This window comes from Lissotriton helveticus, chromosome 2_1 (assembly GCF_964261635.1).
Source record: "Lissotriton helveticus chromosome 2_1, aLisHel1.1, whole genome shotgun sequence".
NCBI classification, from domain to species: domain Eukaryota; kingdom Metazoa; phylum Chordata; class Amphibia; order Caudata; family Salamandridae; genus Lissotriton; species Lissotriton helveticus.
The window spans coordinates 1137534285-1137555959 of NC_136059.1; the positions used below are offsets into that span (position 1 = coordinate 1137534285).

At 46.0% G+C, this 21675-nt stretch overlaps 1 protein-coding gene across 2 annotated transcripts in view; it reads left to right on the forward strand.

Annotated features, from left to right (window-relative positions):
* Window positions 1-21675, forward strand: part of BNC2 (basonuclin zinc finger protein 2) — a 1233205-nt gene that overhangs the window by 121362 nt on the left and 1090168 nt on the right. For both annotated transcript variants that reach the window (XM_078675980.1, XM_078675981.1), the window contains exon 2: window positions 11661-11763. The gene's annotated coding sequence lies outside the window, so the exon portion shown is untranslated. The remainder of the gene's footprint in view (window positions 1-11660; window positions 11764-21675) is intronic.

The window sequence follows — 21675 nt, forward strand, 5'->3', positions numbered from 1 at the left end:
GTGCTGTGTTTTGCTGTGCTGTGCTGTGTTTTGCTGTGCTGTGTTTTGCTGTGCTGTGCTGCGTTTTGCTATGCTGTGCTGTGTTTTGCTGTGCTGTGCTGTGCTGTGTTTTGCTGTGTTGTGCTGTGCTTTGTTGTGCTGTGTTGTGCTGTGTTTTGCTGTGCTGTGTTGTGTTGTGCTGTGCTGTGTTGTGTTGTGCTGTGTTGTGTTGTGTTGTGCTGTGCTGTGTTGTGCTGTATTTTGCTGTGCTGTGTTTTGCTGTGCTGTGCTTTGCTGTGCTGTGTTTTGCTGTGTTTTGCTGTGTTTTGCTGTGCTGTGCTGTGCTTTGCTGTGCTGTGCTGTTGTGTTTTGCTGTGCTGTGTTGTGTTGTGCTGTGCTGTGTTTTGCTGTGCTGTGCTGTGTTTTGCTGTGCTGTGCTGTGTTGTGCTGTGCTGTGCTGTGTTGTGTTTTGCTGTGCTGTGCTGTGTTTTGCTGTGCTGTGCTGTGTTGTGTTGTGTTTTGCTGTGCTGGTGAGGGTGTGTGTGAGGGGGTGTGAAGGTGAGGGTGTGAGGGTGAGGAGGTGTGTGAGGGTGAGGAGGTGTGTGAGGGGTGAGGGGGTGAGGGCATGAGGGTGAGTGTCTCCAATGAATGTCACTGCTTCGCCTTCTTTGAAAATGTTCAGTGCTGCAAATAGAGCATGCCGCCCTAATTATCACAGCATGAGGCCCCAAAGTGATAATTATGACAGCATGCAGAGAGCCGCCCCACACTGCTGGAGCACTCAACTGCACATTAATTATAGTTGAGTGCTCCAGCAGCCTGGGGCGCCTGTTGACATGCTGTGATAAGTGGGGTCTCATGCTGTGATAATTGTTACTTGCAGCGCACAAGCTGTTCCACTGTGAAGCTCGTTCACAGACCTGAATCGGCTCGTGCCCATACTACAATCGGCTCGTGCACAGGCTTGTCTCCAGGTCTGTCTCCCTTGGAGGCAAACACGGTGACTATAAGTCTCGTTGGCGGCAGCGCTTCGCGCTGCAACGCCAGCGAGACCTAAAAAAATAATGTTGCAGCCGTGGGGCCCGTGCAGGTAATAGCGGTGGGGTGGTGGGTGGGGGGGATTTCGACAGACGGTGACGAGGGAAAATTATTTAATTTTTCCTTGTGGTCATCTGTCGAATTCCGTCCACTCCTACCAACCCCACCCCCCACCAAGCCTCAACGCCCGACTGCTCTTACTTGCACGGGCCGCGGTAATGTTGGGACGCAAGGGAAGCTCTTTCCTCGTATGCCGTCATTTCAAAAACTAAAATAAAAGACTGCATGGTAAACACACCAGAAGGATTTTCTTGCTGAATGTGGAGGATGAGATGTACACGTCCTCTACATTACAGAGGGAATACAGAAGGTGTGGACATCTGATGAATATGCCTAAGTTCCTTTCTTGTTGCAGTAAAAATGGTGCTCTTTTCCACCTTAATTGTGGAACTTCAAGCAAAAAAATAAAAGAAAATTATTGAATTAACTGTAGCATAGGCTTTCTTATACATTTCGATTGAATTTCCATCTTTTTAGAATTCACTATGGTGTTCTAGAAAACATTTGTGCATTCTAATTTACTCACATTTAAAAGCATTTCTTTGAGCACAACTATAGAAAGGGTATGTTTGTTTACACATAAGCACATGTTTCGCATTTCTCCGTGTTTAAAATACTGTTCCTCGTTGAGGCACATCCAACTACGAGACCTAGACCCCGATATAGGTTTATGGTAATGTTTTTGAGCTTCTGTCTTCATAGGTTTCAATGCAGTGTCTCGATTTCATCCTTTTTTTTGTTTAACAGTTGAGCAAGTATCTGGTTAAAGAAAATTGGTCTTTTGTAATTGAGGCTCTAGTATGAAATCACAGCAAACCTCGAGTCTGTGGCATGTTTTGCATGAGGATAATCAAGATTTGACAAATTTACAACAGATGAAAATCTAAGTCAGTATCACTAATTGTTTCCTCTTGAGTACACATATTTTACTCATGAAATGGAACCCTAGGGAATTCTCTTGCGAGTCTGAAATCGTCAGTCCTCTTGCATTCCATTTTCAGAGCAGTGCCTATACTTTTTTCAAGTCAACCACTGGAAGAGGTTACCCAGTGATGTAACAAAAGCCCCCGCAGCACAGGGCGGGGGGTATGGGAGCTCCGGGGGTCCCCTATGGTACTGTTAGGTCCCTGACCTGAGAGTTCCGGACTGGGGGGCCCGTGAATGTACTTTGCAGGGGCGCCCATTCAAGTTTAGTTACACCACTGAAGTTGCCCTCATGAAAACTGTACAATAGGTAATCGTAAAAAGCCAGCTCATCAGCTACACAAGCTCCGAAGTAATTTTTCAAATCAAATATTAAACTCGTGTACATAGCTTAGTCAATACGATTCGGAGGGTGTTAATCTCAAATTTCCCTACTAATAAAACAGTGGGCGGCAAGGTGGAGGTGTGATATGACCAGGGGTACAACGCACATGAGAGGTCAGAAACCTGCATGTGCTGCTTTCTGTGTTTTTTAATGGGACACTTTTTATCCTATATATATTTTTAGGAAATTGTGCTATCAAATGAATTGTTCAACCCAAAATTAGAGGCTCATTAGGATGGCGGGCAGATCGCCCCCCGCCGGGCCGGCGGTAGTCACCGCCGGCCACTACCGCCGGCCCGGCGAGGGCGATCTGCCCGCCATCCATACAGGAAAGACCCCCGCCATATTATGAAGGCTGGAGGGTCCGCAGGGGACGGAAAGACTGGGTGGAAAAGAGTTTAATATGGTGGCGGTGTCTGCTAGACACTGCCAGCCATATTAGAATGGGGGCGGAAACATGCCTTTCCGTGGCAAAGGCATGCAGAAATCACTTACGGGGGCCCGTTGCGGGCCCCCAGGGACTCTGGGGGGTGCACATGGGGGTACCTATGGTACCCCCCTGCATTTCAATGTCCAACGTGGCAGGCCCCGCGCGATGCCTGTCACGTTGTGCATTGAAAGGCACAACTTGCTTTTGTGGCATTGCGGGGGGCGGTGCCTTCAGCACCGCCCGCCACAATGTTACAAATGCGCGATGCACCCGCCAGTGTGGCGGGCGCATCCCAAGTGCGGGTGGTCTGGATTCCCGGGGGTATGGTTAATGACCCCCTAAGTTTCAGATTTCGTTGGTGAGACAACCCACACCTTCTTGGAGAGCGTAAGACTGACTATCTGTGCCTGGTCAGTACATAAGGTACTAAGATTAACACATTTTCCATGGCTGTTTTCAGCTTACAGTCTAGCTCTGCAATATTAAGCATTAACTCCTTCTACGCTCATGACGAGCTCAGCTCGTCATGAGTTACGCCTCTCGTACGCTCATGACGAGCTGAGCTCGTCATGTAACGCGGTTTTCCGCAAAAGTCAGCGCACAGCGGGAAAACCGCTAGCGCGCATGCGGTTAAGGGGCACATGCATCAAGGTATTTTGCGATCGTAAACAGTGCGATTCGGAAAACTCGGCCGTTTGCGATCGCAAAATGGCCTTTTGCAATGCATGAACGTTTTTGGGATTCACAATTTAGGTAGTCGCAATTTCTTGGGATTACCTAAATTGCGCATGCAAAAATCGCAATTTGCGATTCCCTAATGCAAATGCAAGAAACGTTTCCTAAATGTGAACTGTGCATTTAGGAAACGCTAATTAGCATCAACTTCAAGTTGATGCTAATATGTGCATACTTTAAAAAATGCACAAAACTGCATTTTTCAAAGTGCCATGTGGCGCACACATGCCATGCCCCTAGTGCATGTGTGTGCCTTACATGTGCACCTTTTTGTTAGGGGGGTCTCAGGGGTGCCTTAGGCCCCCGGGCACCCTTGCCTTTGCATTACCTAATTTGCTATTACCAATTAGGTAAATGCAATTTAGGAACTGCAAACCCATTCCGACCTATGGGCCTTGAGGCCCATAGGAAAGAACGGAGTCTCAAATGCAAATAGCGATTCCCTAATTGCGTTTGCGATTCTTAAAGAATCGCAATTAGAGAATCGCTATTTGCAGCCTGTTTAGATGCAACAACTAAGAGGTCTTTTAGTGCTACAGAGTAATATGGCGCACACCTGGGTAACCGCTGATTGGTGTATATTAGCAAAGTGAACAGTGTAGGCAATGGGGCGAGTGGTAAAACCTCCCAACCACTCAATTAGATCAGAAAACTGGTCTGTATCAATTAGAACTGCAACGCCCCTGCACTAAACACAAATTGTATGGTATGATAATAAAACGTAGTTAAATACAATGGTCAATATAATTGCAGCAATCCAAACACATAGTGAGTATTCAAAGTTCAGTGATCAAGAGCACAAAAAGAAGCTGTAATAAGATCTATAGTCCGTTCATATATTCATTTTCTGTTTAATGTTCCCAAAACATAAGCCAACACGTGTTTCATCGCAGGGAACAACTGCGAATCTTCAGGGCTGGAAAAGATGGCTCATATGATAAGTGTTTTAAGTCGGAAACACCAAAATATAAAGGCGCGAAAGAGCCGGTCAGTGTGTAGACTCTGGTTCTTGTCGGGAAAAAGAGGTTGCGATTCTTAGTTATTTTAATGAGCTGTGGCCCGGTCTGGGTGAGCTAAGGATTTCCAAATTTTCGCACTCTCCATAGACGGCCGATTTATAAAGTTTAGCATAGATCTCGATTTTTCACAAGTTGAGTGAAAACCGGGAGGAGATAGGTCTTCGTGATAGGGCGGGTGTGCCTCTATTCACGGAGTGTTTCGTCTTAGTAACGCAAATCCCCCTCCTTTAGTTTCCCGGCGCCGTGTTTCTGGTACAGACTGTTTAGATGCGTTGCATTTTGCGCGTACCAAATAGCGATTTCTTAAAATAGCTATTCGGTAATCGCAGAATGCAACTTTGATGCATGTGTCCCTAAAATACTAGGAACGTTGTTGTGTTCTTTTGACCTGTTGTCCCATGTCACACTGCACTTCTCAAAAACAAAACATAAAAGAGATACATGAATATTTACATTCTGCTCCTCTATGCCATAATATATTGAGATTGTGAGACCAGTTCACAAAGGCAAATTTATGACTGAAAATGTATGCGTACCTAGCAATTACTACTGCATAGTTGTGCATCACACCTTTGTACAATTATCCTGTTTGTAAACTCCGTTGTTGGGAAGGAAAGGTCTCTCTCATTGTGACCACCGATTTTTGCCTGAGCTTCAAAGGTCAAGTTACTGTCAATCCTGTCACCCAGATTTTTAACTGCCATTTTGGGCTGGGGGGGTGGGCCTAAAGAGGGGGGCAACCAGTGGTTGCCCCATCGATGGATATCTCTCCCTAAGAGAAGAATTTCAGATTTGCTAGAGTTTAACTGTAGGAAATTGGCCGTCAACCACTCTGCAATTACCACCATGTAATCTTGCAATTTAGGGGCTGGTTAGGATGGTGGGCAGACTTTCGTCCGCCCACCACACTATCGTAAACAGGACTGCCCAATAGGCTGTCTGCAGTCCAGACAGAAGTATTACGATGCGACCGCCACCACAGCAGTCGCAATGTCCTTCTTTTGCATTGCGTTGGGTGCTGCTGGCTACAGCACACGCCGCAATGCAAAAAGGGGATACACTACCTATCCCTGTACTACATGGCAGGCACCACCCACAGCTTACGGCAGGGGGGCCCGCTACTGGCCCCCAAAGTCCTTTTCCGCCATCCGATTCATGGTGGGCTCCCCACCCATGAAAAGGCGGGCAGAAAGGGACATCATAATCCCTATGGTGGTGCCTGGTAGGCACACCACCATTTTAGGGATTGGATGTCCCTTCGACGCACCGGCGGGCTCAAGGAGCCCATCGGATGCCTGGCGGTCAGTCTTTCTGACTGCCAACCATCCGCCCGCCGTGGTAATATGGCCCGTGGATTACATGGTTCCGATGGGGGTGGGACTGCCACCCACGGGCTCTCAGTGGCGGGTCCTCCGTCATCGGCCTCTCAGCTAGGTTCTGTGTAGAGTTGTTGGAGAAAGAGATCACAAGCTGGGTATCATTTACATAGGGTAATAGCATGATCCCCCAGGTTTTAGCCACCTGAGCTAATGGTAGAATGTAGATGTTGAACAGGGTTGGGCTCAATGCGGAACCTGGGGGACACCATGGTGTAGCGTGTGAACCTGGGAGTTGTACGGAAAGGAAACTACCTGAGAGGATCTTTCTTTTAGAAAGGAAGTGAACCAAGTTAAGGCCGACCTGCCAATACCAATCTCCTGTAGACATCGCAATAGAATCTCATGAGATACAGTATCAAACGCTGTGCTTAAATCAAGCAGAATCAGATGCCGAGGATCTGTCCTCATCTAGCGAGTCTCGCAGGTGCTCAGTAATCGCCAGCAGTGTGGATTGCATGCTATGTTGAGGTCTGAAGCCATTCTGAGAGGAATCCAAAATATGTTTCTTTTTTTACTCCCAAAAATTAGCTAGAATAGCATTAATGTGAGACTCCGTGATTTTAGCAAGAAAATGTAGCAGAGAAATGGAACAAATATTTTCTGATTTGGAATCATCAAAAAAACACAGTTGATGGACAGAATGTAGAACAATGTCATACATTCACCCCAGTACAAGGATCTGGGCCTAAATCCATCGTTTTCATCCAAAGCAGTTTTTTTCAGTAGTGGAATAACTTTGGGATGTTTCCACATAGGTGCAGAAGCTGACGTCAGTAAAAGATTTATCAATTCAGACAGATGGGGAAAAGACAGTCTTGAAACTTATGGAACAGGTCGGGCCTGAGGGGGTCATCAGGGGAACCCGATTTTACTTTGTTTCATAGAGTTTGGAGCTCTTCAAACAACAGCAGGGAAAAGAGTGTAGGAGTGACGAGGGGTGACTGATGGGCACCTCTAAATTAGAGTCCTGGCCAAAGTTAGCATAGATAAGTTCTACCTTCCTAATAAAATACTTGGCCAATTTCTCACACTGGATGTTAGAAGTGATGATAGGCTCTGCTGCCGGTGTGGGTTTCATAAGGTCCTTCAAGAGAGAAAAAGTAGTTTTTGTAGGGTTACTGCTGTTTTTTTAATTTATGATATGCCTTGATGGCCACTCTGTATCATGTTTGGTGCTTTATGTGCTATTCTACTTTGTGTTAGTAAATAAATACTCATTTTTTTAAAATAAAAACCAGGGGGTCATTAGGATGGCGGGTAGATTGCTCCCGCCAGGCTGGCGGCAGCCACCGCCGGCCTGGCGGGGGCAATCGGCCCGCCATCCTCAGCTAAATGACCCCACACCATATTAGTATGTCGGGGGGACCTCGGCGGACGGAAAGACCGTCCGCCGCTTTTCCGCCCCAGTCGCCTTGCGGCCGGGGCGGAAAAGGTTTAATATGGTGGCGGTGTCTATTAGACACCGCCAGCCATATTACCATGGGTTAGGTTTGATGCCTCGCCGCCACGGAGATGCATGCGGTCTTCACTCTGGGGGCCCCCTGCGGGCCCCCAGAGTGAAGGAGAGGTGGGGGGTGCACACGGAGGGTACCTGTGGTACCCCCCTGCATTTACATAAACAAAGCGGCAGGCACCGCGCGGTGCCTGCCGCTTTGTTTATGTAAATGCTAAAAATGCAGGATGCGCCTGCCGCAGTGGCGGGCGCATCCTAATACCCCCCACAGGACCCCCGCCCTTATGGCGGGCGGTCTCAGTCACCGATGGGATGGCGGGCGGACTAAGTCCGCCCGCCATCCTAATGACCCCCCAAGTGTTTGACTGAAAAATCATTTATTGCTGCTATTGAATGTCTTTTGAGTTGTAAGCCTTTAGTCACCCCCTGTATCTACCTCCTCCCTGAGAGGCCTTGGACTGCTCGATCAACGCTACCACTGTGAATCAAGTGCTGAAGAGGTACTTGGCCAAGTTGGTTTGTGTCTGTAGTAAGTCGGGCCCCGGGACATTAGGAGTAAAAGGCCTCAACCCCCATGGTTGGGCCCAGTAGCTCCTGCTTGCCCCATCCCCTTTGACACCTGTTCTGATACCTGTGAAAGGAGTGGGAGGAATAACCAAGATCTGCCTTGAGTTTGTGCATGCTCCTCAAATTATGAGGTTGTGGACATGCTCAAATCCCTGTATGACCCTTTCTCACTTTGGGAAATGTCTGCAATTTGCTCTAGCAAAGTGCAGGAGTAAATCTCCTTTCAGAACGGGAAGAAAAACGGCACACTCCAAGCTTTTGTGGGGTGTAGTAGACGGGGTTTCTAAACGTAGAAAACATTTTCCACTGTGGAGAAAAAAAAGTACACCTGCAAAGTAACCGTTCCCAATTAGGGAATGCACTGTTTGTACAATATGAAATTTTGGAAATAGTAAAATACAACTCACACAACCAAAATGACACATGCCATCTCCAGTAGTATATCTATAAATCTGAGACTGTTTTTTTTTTTGTGAACCTTTATTAGTAGCAAATACGATTACAAGGATGGGCCTACAACCATCACGGCCGGCCGCTAGAAAAATCAGACATTGCAAGCATTATGTATAGTGGCAACAGTTCAGAGCGTAGGGTAATATCAAAACAGTACAGAAGTTGGAAGTGAACACAGCAGCTCGAGTCAGGATGGAAAAGGTTCATTTTCAAATAAAGACCTAAGAAAAGGTGTCGCACAGTTACTCCCAGTCTCGCGATAGTATACGAATCAGGATATTAAGAACAATGACAATACGGGGGGGGCCCCATCAGGGGGTAAAATACAAATGGCAGGAGAAGTGAAAACACAACCCCATCATGCAACTAGTCTAAACCCCGCCCTTCCGCTCCAAACACCCCGCAGGAAACATGGGCAACGACGACACTTAAAAGAGAAGAAAGACTAAAGGGCCATAGAAACAAATACTGATCTAACACCCAACCCGCAACCCCCCACCCTGCACACCCGCAGAAGGCCATGGCCTACCCCCCAGCCACGTGCCTGTCGCCCAAAGAGAACCCGAAATATAGAAAGATAGGAAAGGGAAGAAGAAAAAGAAATTAAAATATAAGCGGAGGAGGTCCCACATCACGCCGCCCGGCCCCGCCCATTACCCCAACACTACAGAAATCCCACGTAGGAAGCAATACCACGAGGAAAAATAGCAAATCACGAGCATAAAAATAATGAAATAGCAGTCGAAGATACCCACTGCATCGTTTAACAGTAATAGAGCAAATAAGTCGTAAGCCATCTCATCCCTGACCCTGTCTGTCGGTGATACTGCCTGAAGTCCTCCCAGTAATCAATGTGGAGCACAGTCTTGAGGGTCCAAACAGGATGAGCGGGCCCGGAAGGGACGAGGCCATAAAAGGGCATAATAATCTAAATCCATCCCAATATAGATAGTGAAGATCAGGCAATAACAACGCCGGTCCCATGAACTTCCCAAAGCTGGCAAGAAGTAGCAACATCCAGGAGATGAAAGTCAAACAATCCGGCCACTGCCGCAATACATCCAGGCCAGTCCAAGGAGGAAAGCAACGCTCCACCTCCAACCGCCAGCCGGAGATGTGTCCCAGGGATATAGCCATACGAGCAGTCAAGACGGGTCGCACGGGCACAGGAGTCCAGTCTCCAAACGGCCCAGAGGGCACTCGAAGATCCAAGACCTCCTCCATGATGGCAGTATCAAGTTCATTGGCCAACCCCTGAAGTAGAACCGCGGCCTCCACAGACAGCGAAACAACAATGGCGTCAAGCCGTACACCTAGATCATGGGCGTGACAATCAATGGTTTCGTGCAAAACTGTTATGGCAGCCAACACGTCCCGGGGTGTGAACTCTGTCGCGCGTTGCAAGTATCTCGGCTCCATCTCTGTAACAGCCGCCCGGTCTGGACGTGAGCCGTGAAGAAGGGCACCAGCCGCCATCTTAATCCAATCAACACCGTCCCTCCTCACATATTCAGGGACCAGGCCTCACTGCGAGGGCACCGCAAGATGTGTCCCCAGGTCAAACGGATTGTGGGACAGGGTCCAGAAAGGAGAGCCACCAAAAGGCTAAAACTCCCGCCGGACCCCGGGAGCCGCCCGCCTATATCGGGGGCGATCTCTGGCTATACCCGGACAACAAGATTAGGGGAGGGGGCAGGAGCCAAGCGCCCCCTCCGAGTCCTCGCCACCACACCGCCCCTCGGGGGCCTCCGTCATGCGGTTCGGGGTTTCACCGCAGGCAGCGGTCTTTCAGATCAGCGGCTCTCACCGGAAAGGCTCCCCTCCGCCATCAACGGTCGTTGGCGCTGCAGTTGCGGCCGGAGGCCCCGCCTAATCAACGCCCCGGTCTCACCATCGCGTGGGCCGCAAAGCAGTCGGGGAGAATTCCCGGGATCGGCGGCATGCAGGAGCTCCGGGAGCAAACGGTAGGTGCTCGTTGTCTTTCCTTGATCAAAGTCTGCCTCCGTGGGCCAGGATATGCGGCAGGATAAGCGTGTGGGGAGAGAGGGCTCGCGGAGCCGAGCGACTATGCGACCATTTCGAATGCCTGCTTGGCTCCTCCCCTGAGACTGTTTGTTAATTCCCAAAAAAGTGTAGGCGTGTTTACAGGGGGTGCAGATTCACTACTTTCGTCCGTTGCCGGCCCCCAGGGACTCTGGGGGGTGCACATGGGGGGTACCTATGGTACCCGCCTGCAGTTCCATGCACAACATGGCAGGCACCACGCGGTGCCTGTCATGTTGTGCATGGGAGTGCACGACATGCCTTCCTGGCATTGTGGCAGGCGGTGCTGAGTGCACCGCCCGCCACAATGTCAGGAATGCAGGATGCGCCCACCACTGTGGCGGGCGCAGCCTAATGGCCCCACGGGACATCCGCCCCTTTTGGCGTGTGGTCCCGTTTCACGATAGGTCCGTCCGCCATCCTAATGACCCCCTTAATGTCTATATCAACTTTTTGCATCATGTTTTGTTTTGGGGTCGGGGTAATATGGGTGCTTTTTAATAGGAACTTTCACTTGATTTTGAACTTTGAGTAGAATACATTTTGAAGTTTTCTCTTCCTTTTCCGCTTTCACTGGTGGATGGTGGTGGGTGGGTTCTGGTGACCTCACAATTTAAAACTTCTCTTCTGTGGACATGGAGGGTCACTCAGACGTCTGCAGTGACTAGTCAACTGGGCAGAGTGGGGAGCGTTTAGAACTCTGATACTATAAACACAACCAGGCCAGTAAAATGGCCCCCACCTTAGAGACACAGAGAGCATAGCAACGTTGGATAAACCTTCCAAATACATTAGAAGTTCAAAATCATGTGAAACTTGACAAAAACAGGCCATCATGGAGTTCTGCTCAACCTATGATTTTCTCTCTAGTTTATCCTTTTAATAAGCATCAAACCTTGGTGGCACACTAAAAAGCATGAAGTGAACAGCAAGATAGATGCCACAAAGCTTTTACCTCTGTGCAGTATACAGGCACACAATATAATACATTTTCGGTAATCAAAATGCATCAACAATTTGCCTTCCATGAGTACTGTACAACACAATATGTATTCTCTTTAGAATATGTGTGTTTTGGCCCAATTTTGGTGATCGGTTGCTTTGCCCGGCAATTTTAATCCTATATCAAGAATGTAATGTCAGATGTGTATTAATAAATATGATAGAATTGTTTCCAATTTTACTTTTTCTCTAGATATCAGCTTCAAAAGGGCTCTGGACAGAAGAGACATTGGTTGGAGGGTCAGAGCTGAACTGCAGAGTGGAGGAATCCGCAGATGATCTTAGGGGCAGGAAAGGTAAGGAAAATCTCCTGTTTTTATATTGTGTTTTGAGATGTTCCACATTGCCTAATCGTGAACCAAGAATCACAATGTCATTGTATTCTGGATGTTTGGAAGAAATCTTCTAATCACATGCCAGCGAAAAGTGAAGAAGAAACGGCCATTATGTTACACACACTGGTGCAAACATCACCTCACAAAGAGGCTACTCCACAGTATGCAAAAAAACTAGACAGCATGTTTTTTTTTAATGATTTTAAAATATTTATTTGCAAGTCTAAATATAGCTGGCACGTTTTATGTCCATTGAGTCTTGATCTGTTCATGTTACCTGTCAAAAGATATTACAAAGGTTCTGAAGTTCATCACACTGTGGCCAGAATGCCAGCATTTAGAGCAGTGTGTTTAAAAAAAATCATAATAGCATGTCCCACTGTCTCTTTGAAGGTTATAATTTTGCAACTTTTTTCGTGCAGTAATCTATCCGATGACAAGCTAAAAACATAATGCACGAGCTGGGCGATGTTCTGGTTTTTAAACCTAAGGGAACGTTTCAGCATTCTAAATTACTGTTTTCTTTTTCCATTTTAAGCCTTCTTTCCATGAACATTGTTCTACCAACGAGTGGACCGTTGGATGTACAGCTGGGAGGAGATATTTTAGTTGTTTTGTACTTTCATCTGTGTTTTAAAGTGAAGCAAATTAATTTCAGTAGAACTTTAAGATATGCCTTTTTAAACTCAAGAAAATTGGAATCCTTGGCATTTTACTGTGAGTTGGAGTTGGAAAATGATGATCCCACTTTCATGCTTCATTAGAAATTCTTAGAAAATACAGCAATGAGATACACAAAATAGGTGCCTGGGTGGTTTTATAAAGCTGACTTTGTATATGTTAGCGTTAGCCTACACACTTGTTTTGTGTGCGTGCTGTGGTCGTTTACTGGAGTGTTAAATTGCGGTGGGATACCATTAAGTCAAATTTGTGCTTGTTTTGCAACGATATTTAAAGAACTGAATGAATATAGCATTCCACTTTTGCTTTTTTTATCCTCTTGTAATTATCAGTGAAATTAGGTAAGAATCTCTTTGATTCGGAGTGGTGCCATTATTCAAACAACATATCTAATCAGAGGCTTTTAAGTCAAATAAAATCAAGTTTAAGTATTTATGTGCGAATTGGTGCTGCTGGAATACTTTTTTCACTCAGTGTTTTAATATCGCTGAATCAGAAATTCTTCGCTTTTTTTAAAAGGTCATGGTAGGACATATTTTGAGTGCCACGTTTTCCATAAACTCAGTGAGTTTAAATCTGCTGTCGTGCAGTCTGGAAGGCTTTGTTGTGTCTGTTGTAAGTGTGTATATTGTAACAAGTATTGCCTGTCCCCATGTCATGGGTAATTATATGCCGTACACTCTTACTTGGAGTAATTGGCAAGCAGACCTACCGCAGGATATGCTTTAACGTTTGGTTTGGTCTTAAGAACTTGTTAAAAAAATATTGTTTCCACCCTGCAGCAATAAGGCATTGTAAACAGACATTAAAGTGCTGAACGCAGACAGGCTCCAAGCTGTTTTCGTAACACTCTCTAGGCTTCTGGCTTAGTATGAAGAGGCACTATTTAAGGGAGAAAGTTTACGCCGGAGAATACAAACAGGCCGGGTGAAACCGGTGTAAGACCTATAAGGGGAGTGTTGATCCGCAGCAGCCATCTTTGGATGACATTCTGAAATCTGCCACTTGTTGGCAAACTCAATTTTTAGGATTTTCTCAGTTTCTATGAACGGTGGTAACGCTTTGGCCGCCTTTTCTGAAGTTGGTGATTGGGCTGTGGTTGAGGCACGAGGTGGGTGGAGTAGGTATCTAGAGCTCCCTTCCAAGTTTTGTTGGCAAGCAGTCAGTGCAGATTAGAGGGCTAGGATTTGAGTGCACACAAGTTTGTCGTCGTTCCAAGGCACTATGAGATAGCATCACAAGGCGAAGTATATGTCACAGCTTGTATAAAACTATGCAGTCTCTGCCCGCCCTGCGGAAAGCCAGCTTTTGAGGCATTCTATCTGAGCAAGCGTTTTGTCGCAATTAAAGTCTTACCAAAACATGACTGTTTGCAGTTACAGCTACCAGGTGGGTTGTCTGAAAACCATTGGTTCTGCAGTGATCTGTAAGCTGAGGGGAGAGTAATGCTTTCACAGGCCTGGGTACCAACTTTGGAGCAGATTTGAGTCTTTACCTACTAGGCCCAGACCCTTACCCTTCCATTCACCCCACCCCTGGGAGCAAGTTGCACATGCCTTAAGTTTCTCACTCTGAGGTAGTTACACATACTCAAACTGCTTCAAACGATGGTCATTCACCTCATGCAGGCCTCATCAGTGCCTAATTTGTATTATAAGTGTTGGTGCCCAAAGTTTTGTTTATAAGCCCACGACTGCCGCTATCGAAGTCCGAGATGGAGAATACCAAGGATGTATAGTTTTTATTCCCTCTCAAACCTCTTTAATCTACCACTGGGGACTACCTCGATCTTCCTCTCACTCTTTAAGATTCTTTTTTATCCCTGCTTTCTCCAATTATCACTAGGTTTCTGTGTTTATCTTCCTCCTTTTCCCCCTTGTGTGTTTCTTGCTTCTGGGTGAAAGTCTGATGAGAGAAAATAGATGCTGGTTCCAAAAAGTCATTGCAGGTGGGCTTGGCTCAAATTAAGCAATGGGCACACAGTGGGGAGCTAGCCCTTTGGCCGCCCACATTGAAGAGCGGGGAAAGGAATGGCGCTGGCAAGATTCCTCCAATTGCCGCTCTGGCTGAAGAGCGGGGGAGGAGGGGGCGTGCTGGCGATTGCCGACCCGGGACAGCAGGTAAGAGTGGGGGGGAGGGGTAGAGGAGGCTGCTGCCCCAAAACTCCGCCACCTGGGGCGGACCGCCCACCCTTGCTACACCACACAATTTGTTTTACTTATGTTGTTCATAGTTGCTCTCATTCTGTTCAAAAGTCGATTGAAAAAGTATTTGAATGTATTATGTCCACTTTGATGCTTTATCTTTTGTGGCTATATCGATAGTCTGTGAATTGGGAAGTAGTTAGATCCCGGTTTTATGACTGATTGCGCGTGTACTCATTTTTTATCTTATTTTGTTCTTTTGTTGTAATTAAAATAATTTATAATGTGCACTTTCAATCTGTGGTTCTGGCATGTATGAGCCTTATAAATAAATAAAGTGAAATGGAGGACTTAACAAATATAAATTCTGCATTCGCATTTACTTGAAAGCGCATTGGAGAATTGAATATAGTAATTCTGCCAAATGGTGCAATGCCAGTGTCTGTGGGGATTCTGGTACCTCCGACAGACAGTTCACATGTGAGGAAACGACTCTATTTTCAATGCCAACTAGGACTTGAAAGGAAATATTTCCAAAATTCATGGAGAAACTAGACACAGGTGAAGAAGACGTAGGAAGAGCGGGAAACGTTGAGAACTATTGATAGGCCATTAACCAGGGATCTGTGCAAGACTTTGCTCACCCAATAAACACTATGCATGCCCCTCTGTTGGGAGGTGAAGGTAATGGAGATGAGCACATGGATCTGTAACAGGAAGTAGCTGCATTTCCTGCATCAGAAAGTATAAAGAAAACACTCAGGGCCCTGGTTTCTGGGTCTATAAGGCTGCTATTAAAGTGTAAACCTCGGCTAAAATATGCCATAACGAAAAAGTACAGAACAATGATTTAGGAAATAAACACCTCATGAAATGCTGAGGTCAAGGGACAGGATGCAGAGATTAAATGAACCCTGTTTTAACCCTATGTTCCTGCTCACCTGATGCTCTCACCAAAATCAGAACATGCATTTATTTAATCGAAAGTGTTGGGTCGCCAGGACTAACAAACAAAAACTGGGCTAAGTATCATTTGCGAACGCAGAATTTGGCACTGGGAAAAAAATTGCATGCATACATTTTTCATATTGGAGTACCTCTTGCAAACTATATGGTACATTTTGAGGAGTACTCATATTCTTCGTGGATCCATTAAATAGTCAGAATTCTGCTGCAAACATTGGAGTAACTGTATGGGAGCAGATTTACGATTTTTCTCTATTCCCTTTGTGAATCGCGCATCCACCATTCAAAACATGACTTTGTCTTCACTCTCAAGACATGGACACTGATCACCAAAACACCGGGGGAAGCTGAAGTGACATCGCATGACCTCTGATTTCACAGGAAGTGACATCAGCCCACCTTCTATTCTCCAGTTACCTCACTGGCAGTGGTGTCACATGAATATTGACTCTGAAGACAAAACATGAGTAATCTGGGAAATAAAACAAGACTAACATGATTGCAATATAGATAAGAAGATTGGAAAAAGAAGTAGTAAATCAGATGTGCATTGATTCCAGTTACCATCTATGTTTTAACTGGGGTCCTGCCATGATATACCACGCCCTCCCACCACACACACAAATGCGTACATAGAGAGTCAAAACTCGACTACACTCCTACGTCCAATTACAGATCCAAATCTCCAGGCTAATGACACAATATTCAAAGTTACCGTTAAAAACAATTTTTAAGAAATCAATTGCCGGTTCCCATACCCAGTAATAAAATATTACTTAATGTGAAGGAAAAAAAACTAGAAGCACACTGAAAATGGTTAAAGTGATGTAATATTTATGGAAATAATATCTTACTTTGCATTAAAAAAACCTTAGAACATCACTGAAAAAAACAAAGGTTAATGGGATGTCATAGTTAGGTGAAAATGTCAGTTAAAATATACAATTTTAAAGTAACAAAACCACTGAAATTCACCTGTTATATTTATCTCAAGTAGCTATAACTCATACCCTAAGGTAACTGTAACTCACCCCCTCGCCATGCACATATTATATCACTCATGACATGATCTCTGACAATTATAACATGACTTCAACATCTGTAATGACATCATTTATGAAATCCCTGTGTATGGCGGGAGTGCGAGTTATAGTTACTTTTAGGGCAGGTTGGGACTTTCTGCACTTTAAAAGACAAAACTGTGGCATTGTTTTCGCTTGATAGGTGCTCTGTCATCAGTGGTTTCAGTCAGTGCTTAATTTGTAGAAGAATAAATGCCAGTGCCCAAAGCTCTGCTCAGAGGCTGCATGGGCATGCCAAATACCAAGACTGAGTAGTCTGGATCCAAATGTCCAATGAAGAAAAGAAGTGCTAGTTGCCAAAAATGAGTGCGGTGGACCCCACCGGCAACCACCGGCACAAATTAAGCTTAGGTTTCAATGGCTCAACAGTAAAAATGGAAACATCAGCATTCATAATAGTACAAGTGGACAATGTGTGTTCTGCTGTGTTTTCAGACACGTTTGCCTCGCCTTTAATTCCAAAGTAAAGGTGTCTCCAATATTTACTTCAGACATTGATATAACTCTGCAGTCGCCTGCATAGGTTTGCACAATTCTGTCATCTGTTTAGAACCAATACATGCCTTTTGATTGGTGCAGACAAAGTCTGCTCGTTTATTCTAGCTGCTCATTTGTGCGCTTTAGGTGCATGGACATCCATATTTCCATTCGCAGCCCTTCCCTATGTATATAGAGATAACTCTAATCACTAGTCTCTTCTTTGTGTGACTTTACATCTTGTGCATTTGCCATTTTTCTGTGTGTATCTTTTATGTAACGCATGTAATCCTTAGTCCTTATGTTTTGCAACTGGTTTTTATGTAAAGCGCTCTGACACCTTCGGGTAAAGTTCGCGCTATATAAAATCGCATTAAATAAAATAAAAAAAATAAAACAAAGATGGTCAGACATTCTTGATTTGCACTGGGGGTAGAGTTTTTTTTTATTTCTTGATGAGCTGTGAGCCGTATTTCTGAAACCCACAAAGCATGTATCAGGCCAAAAATAAGTATTGTGCATTTCTACTTAATCAAGCCCCCAGTCGCTACGTTCAGAACTCATTACAGCAAAATACTTTACTTCTGAGCGTTCTTGATAGTGCAGTCGAAGTTTCAGGCGGCAGAAGAAGGGGATAGTTTCCAGAGCCCTCCAGGCTGTATCTCTGGAGTCCTCGCGCTAATCTGCATTCTTTCAGACGGGTCAGGTGAGGGAAGGACGGGTCACTCTGACCAGGCTTTGCGTGGTCCTCCCCCCCGCATACCACTGTCTGGTCCTCTTCAGTTCAGAGTGACCGAGTTCTGAGGAAAGGACATATCTGGGTTGCCAGCTAAGCAGTAATCCATGCTGCTGTGGAAAACCTTTTCGTAAAACAGTTTTGGGGAGAAAATGTTTATGGTAATCGGATAAACTATGGTTTAAAGACTATGAGCCGGGTGAGGGACTGGAATCCCTATATAGACTGGTGCCAGCAGGCAGGGGAGGTTATCTGCCAAAGCAGGGGGTGCCCCCAAAAATGGGAAAAGATTTGGGCCCACTGCGAGGAGTACGGGCACTGTTAGGTAATAACTGGAAATGGGTGCTGCAAATGGGACTAGGGTGGCGGGCTGGGCATCACGGGCCGGTATTGTCCTATAGGGGTGCTCTCTCACTATGTAACCATCCTCTCAATTCACCGACTGTAGAATACCTCTGTATATGCAACAGCTGTAATGGTGTGCCGAGCGACTGTTCAATATAAAGATTCTTTAAAAAAAAAATAACTATGAGTGCAATAGACTACTACCAAGATACAGAACTGGCCAACCATGCCACATACTAGTGCAGAGTAACATTCTTCAGCAGCAGAACCTAGCTTATATGAGTACATATTTTGTCTTGTCTCCCGCTTGGGCATGCTGTAGACCATTAGGCAACTTGGCGTGTCATCAACATATGGTGATATTTGTTTCTTAACTTAAGGCCAAGTCATCAGTGACACAGTGGGTCAAGACCAAGCACACTGAAGAGCAGCGGGTTGTGTCTAGCAGTAGATAGCATCATTACCTGTTAAACTTGGACCAATTCAGCAGTGCCAACCACTTTCCAATTTGACTCCTGTCTAGTCAACAGGGAAATACAGTTGCTACACACCACTTTGACTCTGGACAAATTGAATTATAGAATCATAAAAGGTGCCCAGGTCTAAAATTGCTATAGATCAATACAAAATGATGGGAATGAGCCATCCTTATGCCAAAACATCACCCCATGATTCACTTTGTGCAACATGACATTTTATGAACATAGGCAACAGTGTGGGACGTAGCATTGTATAATCTGTAGGGACTTTACATTCTTAGGCCCTACAACTTTAACCCATACATTTGTAAATATGCTTACAGTGGCAAATTTCCTGTCCATTTTTCTTATAAATAATTCTTGGTGAGAGGGCGATTTAAGTAGCCGTTCATGTTGGTCAGGGTGGTCCTTTTTAGGTCTCGCCCTGGAATTCGCATCCAAAGGATGCGTCCAGGGTCGGAGACTTATAGCGAGCTGACACGGGGGAATGACGGACAAAAATCTGTCACGCGCTTCTCCCCGGCTGGATTCAGCTGCTTGCACGCGCACCAACATTCACGCATGCGCACATCACAGGCACACGCATACACAGCACTCACGCATGCGCACATACACACGCGCTGCTTACTTTCACTTTGCAACCCCCCCCACCAGTCATCGGATTTTTTTACACACGCACGCATGCATGCATACATACACACAGACAGACACACACGCGCGCGCGCGCACATGTCCCCTCCCCCCCTCACACCCCACTCACTGAGTTCTTTTAGTGTGTCCCTCTCTCCTTCCCTCTCTCCTTCGGCAGGCAGCGGCAGGCAGCGGGTCATCCTAGTAGCAGGCGGGGCTCTCCACGAGCACAGGAGCCCCGCTAGCTGACACGCAAATCTTCCGGCAATCTTCCGGCTCACGGGCACAGGAGCGCGGGGTAGGCTCCCGTCTGCTTCCTGTCTTTTTGCGGCCCCGCCCCCGTCCCAACACAGGTTGCCTGGCTTCCTGTTCGAGCCGGGCTGCGGCGGTGAGTTTTTGCATGTTCTACAACTTTAAATTGTATGTCTATATAGTCAATTAAAATGATAAATAAGTCCACAAAGCTAAGTAGTCACATATATAGGCTTCTAATGTATAAACGGTCTTGACTTGTTTATGCCATGATGCGATGCCCACTCATAGGTCGCCACCCAGCTGGATGAGACAGCGTAACCGCCATTGGCTGAAGAAAACTGTAAAACGCAAGGCGATTGGTTACTATGGTTCAGCTGATGTTTTGGAAGTTAGACTTAAAGCTCGTACAGCCCTTCCTTCTGCAGAGTGCTACTACTGGCTGGTGTGGCGCTAAGTAAAAGAAACTGCAGTAAAACACCTCGCAGCGCCGCGGTTAGACATGTAAGCGGTGGTGTGATATCCAAATCTTATTTGTTTGCCACTAGATGATCGTGAGGAAATCTCCTTCTCTTATTCTGCCTCCCTTTTCCTCCGGCCACAACCGGTGTCACGTGGATGCAGACTGAAACCTAGTACCCGTAGCATCATAAGTGTATGCTTAAGGCTTGGGAACCGGAAGGCAGATTGGGGTGGACTCCGGGGCCGGCCACCTCGGGGAGAGGATGGAGCCGCTGCAGAGGAATGGCTACATGGGGCACGGCCGGTACGTGCTGGCAGTGGACGTGGGCAGCACCGTCCTCAAATGTCACGTCTACGACAAGGCGGCGGCGGTCAGGGGAGCCGGCAGCAAGAAGGTGACTGTGGGGAAAGAAAGGGGGTTGTGGGAGAGAAGGAGGGGTGTGTCGGCTGGGAGTGCATGAAAAGACCCGGGCTGTAATAAACAGACAGTGGGACAATGCAGGCTTGCAAGAAGAGGCAGAGAAGGGAATGCAAGAGCGGAGGTTATGCAGAGCTGTCAAGTTTCCTAAGTCTATGCTTCAGTGGGTCACCCGGCCCAAGTTTTTCCTTTGCTTTTTGGGACTTAGAATAGTTCTTTTTATGGAGGGGTAAACCGGACTGCAAGTAGTGGGTCACCCGGCCCAAGTTTTTCCTTTGCTTTTTGGGACTTAAAATAGTTCTTTTTATGGAGGGGTAAACCGGACTGCAAGTCCCAGCATGCAAAGGAAATCCTTGAATTGATGACTTACTCACGACCATGGGGAACTCAAGAACTCGGTCTGTGATACATTTCAACTCACCCTCATTTTGGGGGGTGTCCCACACACCTTAGACTCATCTTCACCTTCCAAACGAGCAATGCCTTCCTTGGACTTCAACAGGGTCACAGAGGAACCTCCTCGCCTTCCAAAAATGCTTCAATTGAGTTCAATAGGCTCCCCCTCAAAGGACCCCCAATTTACACACACTTAGGATACGCAAAAGCTTAGGGGTGCGGTGCTTTGCCTAAGAATGGTCTGAGACAGAAGCATGTGGGAACGGGCTGCATAAGAGAATGCTTTGTAATGCATTAAAGAGACGAGTGCAGTGCAGAATATCCACTGTAGCACTTGCTCAGTGTGCCATGCAGTGTCCTCGAGAGAGAGAAAACTAAATAAATACAAATATATATTATATATATATATATATATATATATATATATATATATAATCAAGTAGTCAGTGCTATGTAGGTTCTGCAGCTGTTGGAACATTGAGGCATAACGCATACTCCGTGCACTATGATTACTGATAACTGAAGTGTAAAAGTGCACTGGTCCTTTATCACGTAGCAGTGTGAAGTGCAATTGCTGAACTTGGCACACAGCTCAAAAGGTGGTAGATACATAATTAGGTTATGGAGACGTGGCATGCCTATGGTATTTTTTAAACGAGCAATCTTTCTCTATGCATTTTCTGGTTATGTGTCATGAATTATGTGGCAAGTGATACATTATGTGGCAAGCGATGAATTATGTGGCAAGTGATACATTATGTGGCAAGCGATGAATTATGTGGCAAGTGATAAATTATTTTGCTAG